This window comes from Cebus imitator, unplaced genomic scaffold (assembly GCF_001604975.1).
Source record: "Cebus imitator isolate Cc_AM_T3 unplaced genomic scaffold, Cebus_imitator-1.0 Scaffold61, whole genome shotgun sequence".
NCBI classification, from domain to species: Eukaryota; Metazoa; Chordata; class Mammalia; order Primates; family Cebidae; genus Cebus; species Cebus imitator.
Genome location: NW_016107376.1, coordinates 6,305,285 through 6,312,687, shown reverse-complemented (window position 1 = coordinate 6,312,687; position 7,403 = coordinate 6,305,285). Strand labels below are relative to the sequence as shown.

At 49.8% G+C, this 7,403-nt stretch overlaps 1 protein-coding gene and 1 long non-coding RNA gene across 11 annotated transcripts in view; one reads left to right on the top strand and one right to left on the bottom strand.

Annotated features, from left to right (window-relative positions):
- Positions 1 to 992, top strand: part of LOC108305259 — a 19,447-nt gene extending 18,455 nt beyond the window's left edge. The window contains exons 2-3 of the long non-coding RNA XR_005200474.1: positions 108 to 200; positions 548 to 992. This is a non-coding gene — a long non-coding RNA (uncharacterized LOC108305259). The remainder of the gene's footprint in view (positions 1 to 107; positions 201 to 547) is intronic.
- The window catches only part of FRMD4A (FERM domain containing 4A), a 679,547-nt gene that overhangs the window by 83,375 nt on the left and 588,769 nt on the right, over positions 1 to 7,403 (bottom strand). The window lies entirely within an intron of this gene.

Below are 7,403 nucleotides of genomic sequence, written 5' to 3'. Positions count from 1 at the left end.
GAAAACTGTTGCTTTTCTTCCTTTCTTTTATTCATTACTCCCCTCTGGCTTTAAAGTGACCTTGCTTTATTTACCTTGTTTAATTTCTCTTTGTTTCTGGTTTTAAGATTCCTTCAACTTCAGGATTCCTGATCATCTGCATCAACCAACTTGTGGAGAAAACTGAGGCCCAGGAAAGTGACTCACAACTGTGTAGAAATGTGAGGTGCCTTGACTGCTGGGCCAGATATCCTGCAAATAATGGCAGGGGGCAGGGGGCAGGGGGCAGGCATGCGTCACCCCACGGGTATGTCAGGCCTGGAGAATGACCTCAGGGAAAGCTTGGGGAGATTCTTGGAGCTTGAGTGTACCCCTTCCAGGAGGTGCCTGGGAGGGATGGGTACCCCTTCCAAGATGTCACCTAGGAGAGATTTAGACCTGCCCCTTTTTAAGGGATAATTACATTCCTCCCCTCCGGTAAGTTTCCATATTAAGTACTCTCATGTGATAGCTGCTCTCTAAGAATTATTCACCTGAACAGGGCAATGCTTTTTTTTTCTGTTCATAGACAGGTCAGCCTTCCTCAAAGGTGACAGTCTGACACCAGCATAGGTTCAACGAGGACACAACAAGATGCAGGCTGGTGCCCTTGGAAGCTTGGCTTACTCAGACCAGGTTCAGGATGATCTTCCCAGGACCTTGTGGGAACTGAGGGACCTGGCTTCCCAGATCCAGTGACCAAGAGAAAAATTAACCCTCTTCACAAAGAGACCCTGTTTGCTTTTTGAGGCCATTCGCCTCTTGTGTTCAGTAAAAGCTACTGTAACGACATTTGCTATGTCAAGGGCAATGGCGCTTTTCTCCTGGGGAAAGAGAAACTCTGACAAGTAAACTTATTCGAGATGGAGAAAATTAGATGACATCCATACCGTGTCTCTTAGTCTCCACTTCACAGATATAAAAAGAGAGGCACAGAGGGGTTAAATAAATTTCTAATCATGACTTTCTAAAATATCCTGGAAGTGAGTTAGTGCCAAAATTCTTTGGTCAAGAAAATTCTTCTTTGGGGGCCTGGGCAACACGGTGAAACCCTCTATCTGCAAAAAATACAAAAATTAGCCAAGTGTGTTGGCACAGGCCTGTAGCCTCAGCTACTGGGGAGGCTGAGGTGGGAGGATTGCTTGGACCTGGGAGGTCAAGGCTGCAGTGAGCTAGGATTGCAGCATTGCATTCCAGCCTGGGAGACAGAGTGAGACCTTGTCCTAAAAAACCAAAACAAAACAAACAAAACAAAACAAAAACAGAAAGGAAAGAAAATTCGACTTTGGGCCTTGGAGTGGATATTGAGGTCATGGATTTACAAAACCTCCCTCTCTCGCTTTTTGTTTAAAAGTGTAACTGCTCGAAGAAAGAATCTGATTTTAACTCAGACTAAAATGTCTTCATAACAACAAGGAAACAGTGAAGTAGGATCACATAGAAAGTTCCTCGCTAACTGCCTGTATGCAGAGCAGCGGGCCTTAAGCCTCACGCATGTGCTCAAATCCCCTTCAGGGCTTGTGGAATTAGACTGCAGAGTCCCATCCTCACACTTTCTGAGCTTATCAGCGTCAGGTGGGGATCCTTAGTTTGTATTGCTTTTTTTTTTGAGATGGAGTCTTGCTCTGTTGTCCAGGCTGGAGTGCAGTGGCATGATCTTGGCTCACTGCAGCCTCAACTTCCTGGGCTCAAGCATCCAGAGTAGCTGGGACTATATGGGCACACCACCATGGCTGGCTAATTTTTGTATTTTGTGTGTGTGTAGAGATGAGGTCTCGTTATGGTACCTAGGCTGGTCTCCAACTCCTGCAGTCCTGCCGCCTGGGCCTCCCAAAGTGTTGGGGTTACAGGTGTGAGCCACCTAGCCTGGCCATTAATTAATTAATTTAATTAATTAATTAATTTTTTTTGAGACAGGGTCCCACTCTGTCACCCAGGCTGGAGTGCAGTGGCACGATCTTGGCTCACTGCAACCTCCGCCTCCCAAGTTCAAGTGATTCTCCTGCCTCAGCCTCCCTAGTAGCTAGGATTACAGGCACATGCCACCATACCCAGCTAATTTTGTATATTTAGTAGACACGGGGTTTTGCCATGTTGGCCAGCCTGGTCTCATTGCTCTCAGGTGATCCACCCTCCTTGGCCCCCGAAGTGCCAGGATTACACATGTGAGCCGCCGCGCCTGGCCTTAGTTTGCATTTCTAACACATTTCCAGGTGATGAGGACGCTGCGGGTCCAACGACCACACTAACACTGCTGTAAAAGACACCATGCTCTACTGACAAGCCGCTCTCTCCCTGCAGGACTGAAGGACGCATGCCCTCTCCTGGAATCAGTCTCAGCTACCACCTTGCCCAAGGTTGCCACCCTCTCACCAAGGGGGTCACTTGGATGTAATGATTGGTTAACGCTGGGGGGTAAGGCTTGGCCTGCAGCCTCAACAGCTATGGTGATGGCTCTGCGGGTCATTCTAGCTTCAGAGCTTCGTCCAGGTTGAGGGTCACCATGCTGGGACTGCACCACAGCTCAGCTTCTCTCTCTGCCGGGTTCTGCTTCCTTTACTTTCCCATTTGTTGTTAGTCCCAGAGCACACCCAGTAACTTCCTGCCTGCTAGTCCATCTTAGACTGCTTCCCAGGGAATGGTATGTACAACACTCAGGAGTAGAGAGTCACTGAAACAAACCTAGCTCTGAGAGACCCCTCCTGATCATCCATCACCCTTCCCGCTCTTCCTTACTCTGAGCTACTGTCTTCATAGAATTCAACTCTCGGGTCTATGGCCATACCACCCTGAATGTGCCTCATTTTGTCTGATCTCAGAAGCTAAGCATGGTTGGGCCTGGTTAGTACTTGGATGGGAAAATTTAGTGCTTGAACACTGTGTTGTAGATTTCTTTTTTTTTTTTTTTTTGAGATGGAGTTTCGCACTTGTTACCCAGGCTGGAGTGCAATGGCGCGATCGGCTCACCGCAACCTCCGCCTCCTGGGTTCAGGCAATTCTCCTGCCTCAGCCTCCTGAGCAGCTGGGATTACAGGCACGCGCCACCATGCCCAGCTAATTTTTTGTAGCTTTAGTAGAGACGGGGTTTCACCGTGTTGACCAGGATGGTCTCGATCTCTTGACCTCGTGATCCACCCGCCTCGGCCTCCCAAAGTGCTGGGATTACAGGCTTGAGCCACCGCGCCCGGCTTGTTGTAGATTTCTTTAACAAATACATTTGACCGCCTTCCCCACTAGACTGTCAGCTCTCTGCATGAGGGCTCTAGTCTCTCTTGTTCACTCTCTGTAGAATCTGCAAAGCCAAGGGCAGGGCCTGGTGCCCAATAGGCCCTTGGACAACACCTACTGAACAACTGAATGAAGGTCCAGGCAGGAAGAGTGACACATCCTCACCAACAACTCCTAGAGTTTCAGAAAACTAGGAAGTCGAGGAACAGGGAAGATGCTTTCAAAAGTGTTATCTGTAATTGGAAACGCTTTAAAGTTGGTTTAGTGCCATTTTATTGGAGAGGATTTCATATTCAACATCCTGTACTGAAGTTCTAAGTGCCAGCTCAGTGCTTTCAGGTGATCACCATTCTTTTTTTTTTTTTTTTGAGACAAAGTTTCACTCTTGTTGCTCAGACTGGAGTGCAATGGCGAAATCTGGGCTCACTGCAACCTTCACCTCCCAGAGGAGTGATTCCTCAGCCTCCCGAGTAGATGGGATTGCGGACATGCACCACCACACCCGGCTTATTTTGTGTTTTTAGCAGAGGCAGGATTTCACCATGTTGGTCAGGCTGGTCTCCATCTCCTGACCTAAGGTGATCCTCCCGCCACTGCGCCTGGCCTGCTTTTTTTTTTTTATTTTTTATTTTTTGAGATGGAGCCTTGCTCTGTCACCCAGGCTGGAGTGCAGTGGCATGATCTTGGCTCACTGCAACCTCTGCTTCCCAGGTTCAAGCAAGCCTTGTGTCTCAGCCTCCTGGGTAGCTGGGACTGCAGGTGAGCAACACCACAACTGGCTAATTTTTATTTTTAGCAGAGGTGGAGTTTGGGATAACTTTTCCAAATGGAGATGATTCAGTCACATCTGATATTGGTGGCTGGAGAAGGGTGATGTCTAGGACTGATGCTTTGACAGGAGGACCTCAATTTTCTTAGAATAGGATTCCTTTTTCTTGGAGAGTGATTTTTAAGTAGCAGATTCTGGAACTTCCTGTGCCCTCCACCTTCTACTCCCAAATCCCCACCCCTTCTCCAAAGCAGGCCTGGTCTTTAGCTTTGGGGCCAGCCTCTCTAGATGCCCAAGGCCAGGACCTGCCACCCACAGTCATTGAAAGCTTCCAGGTCCACTCAGCGCTGCACTGCGATCTCAAAGACTGAAGGACTGATAAGATATGTGGAGAAGGCCCTTTGGTGCTAGCCTGTGAATGAGGAGGGGAGGGCTGCCAAATGCTAAGAATGCTGAGTGCATCAACGGAAGTGTTTCCCCAAGCTGTGCACAGGGTGTGGTTTCCAAGCAGAATGCAGATGCAGGAATGAGGGAGGCACCCACCCAGGCTGGCCAAGTCAGAGACCCAGCAAGCAGAAAGCGAGCCAGGCAGACGCCGACAGAAGAGGAAGGTAAGTCTGACGCACTGGGCAGAACGTCCACTGCACTGCATAATTTAGCGGGGTGAATTCGCGCCAAATTAATGGAATATTTCCTGTAAATATTATTTTCCCATCTCATTTCGTTCAAAAATCTTTACCAATCCGGGGGAGTGAAAGTAATGCATCAACTCCCAGAGCCAAAGCCCCTGCTTCTGAAATACCCTTGGGAATCACAGGAAGCCACCATGGCTGCCTGGGGACAGGGGCAGGCCATTTACTCTGGTTCCTTCTCCTAATGCCTCAGAGGGCACCCCACAGTGCTCCTAATTGTGCATCTAAGTGTACATAAAAGCCCCCCTAATTGCACATCAAATAAATAAGTAAATGCCGTCTGCTGAATATGTAACGAGGACTGACGTTGCTATTCCTTCCCATGGGGGAGAGTTCATTAAATCTGGGCTGGGAAGCAGGCTGCATTTCTTAGTGATGATTTACAGATATTGAATATTCTTTGCAAGGGAGGGTTTTCTGGAGTCAAGTGCTTTGCAATATTTGCTCTCTAACGCTTATAGCCTCAGATACAGCCTGCCCAGGACTCTCTAAGTCTTAGAGTCCATTTGGAAAGTCTTTTCTGTATTGGCTTCCGATGATCAGATGGCTGTTTGTCTGCAGGTCTGAGGACCGCGGGACTGGCTGGTATGGTATCCCCATGCCTCAGTTACTGACACTGCCAACAAGGGCAGATCATCCCAGAGATTAGAGCGCTGAGGCTTTCTCGGGCTTCAATCTAAGGAATGTAAAGACCCCTCCCCTAAAGAGGCAGCTGGATGTGAGACAGATTTTGTCCAGATTTACTTATTTTTTCCCTGTGGGACCCTGATTCTGTGAGATTTAATAAACGATGCCTCGTCAATAGATAGTAGTTCATTCTCATTCAAATGTTCTCAGGGAAGAAAGAGGTAAAACTTGCCTGTACCAGCAACACCTCCCAAAACCCACGGGCTACCCAGTCTGAGGCATGTCGCTGTTGACTGTCATTTCACAGAGCTGGCAGGTTTTTCTTTTTTGATGGCCTAGGTCTCTTTACTCGACCATAAATGCGAACTAAGATGAAACCTGGGATTTACCTCCAGTGCCTAAATTCCAACCTGACACTGTCTCATTGTCTCCTGAGGCCAATAAGTTTCTAATTCGTGAAATACAGAGCCTCTGGCTTCAGCACTGCTTCTTTTTTCCTTTTTGAGACAGAGTCTTGCTCTGTCGCCAGGCAGGAGTGCAGTCAGTGGTGTGATCTCGGGTCACTGCAACCTCTGCCTCCCAGGTTCAAGTGATTCTCCTGCCTCAGCCTCCTGAATAGCTGCGATTACAGGCATCTGCCACCACGTCCAGCTAGTTTTTGCATTTTTAGTAGAGATGGGGTTTCCCCATGTTGGCCAGGATGGTCTCAATCTCCTGACCTTGTGATCTGCCCGCCTCGGCCTCCCAAAGTGCTAGGATTATAGGCGTGAGCCACCGCGCCTGGCCAGCAGCGATTCTTTCTATTCCCCCCCACACGCACACGCTAAAATGGAATTTGGTAACTAGGATAAAATAGGGAGGAACAATTGCTGTAAGAGTTGTTTGTTTGTTTGTTTTGCTAACATGACTCTTCTACTTCTGTCACCACTGCTAAGCCCAGACAGACAGGGAAGACCCTGTCAGCACCGTACCTGGATGCTACATTCACAACTGTGCAGAAAGACTTCCAACCATCGCCATGGCAAAGGAGAGAGGAGAGCTGCAAAGAACTCAAAGGGATGTCCCCAAGTGTCAAATGACATTTGAGTATGAACAGGAGTTCTGAAGTGGGGAGGAAGGCAAAGATCGAGGGGAAAACAAACCGCTTGCAACTGGAGAGTGAGGGCGGGCTCCTGCTGTGCCTCCTTCTAGACAGTCATCAGCCGCTCCTCCTTGGTGCTTTTTTTGTCTGTTTGGGCTTTTTTGTGGGGGATGAGGGATGGGTCATATGGAAACCCTTGAGTGGATTCTCAAGGCGGCTGCTGAGCCCCCGTGGGTGTGCCGTCAGGCTGCCGATGCTGTCGGAGTGGTGCAGGCAGTGGACACCTCTGGGCCCTGGAAAGGAGAGGGAGCAGACTCCCCCTGCCACCGCCTGTGCTTGGATACTGGCTCTTCTTGCGGTGATGCTACGTGACAGAGCTGCCATAACTGGGTCAGAGCGTCAGGGAGGGCCTCTGTTTGCTGCGGGCGGGGAGCACCTGCCTGGGCTGCAGACACAGCTGTTGCTGCTGAAGCTTCCAGGTGCACAGTGCTGGGTGCCACTCCCTTGCCTGAGCATCCCTGGAGGCTTAAGGTGGCAGAGGTGTGCCAGGCACCAGAGCCAGGAGGGAGCGGCATCCCCTGGCACACCACCCCTCCCAGATGGTTCACCCAGCCATGAGTCCTGTGCGTGGGACCTCCCCTGCCCTTGGTGCCTTGGTGTGCAGGGACACTGCTGGTCACACCCGTCAGCCTGGCTGGCCTTCCCCACGTCTGAGTTTTCAAAGCACAGAGGGCTGACAGCAGTGGCCCTTGTTTCCAGGCACACATCAGAATCCCTGTGGGGCTTCCACCAGGCTCAGAGGCTTGGTTGGGGTACAGGAGTCGGCCTGCAGGGGGCTGTGGCATCTAGACATCCCAGCAGCTTCAGACGAGTTAGTAATGTACACTGGCCCAGAGGCACTGAAGACAGACTTTCGGCACTTCAGATGTGGACTTGCGTCAGCATTCATTCACATGTGTGTGCATCCTTTTAGGTTCTGAGATCCGGG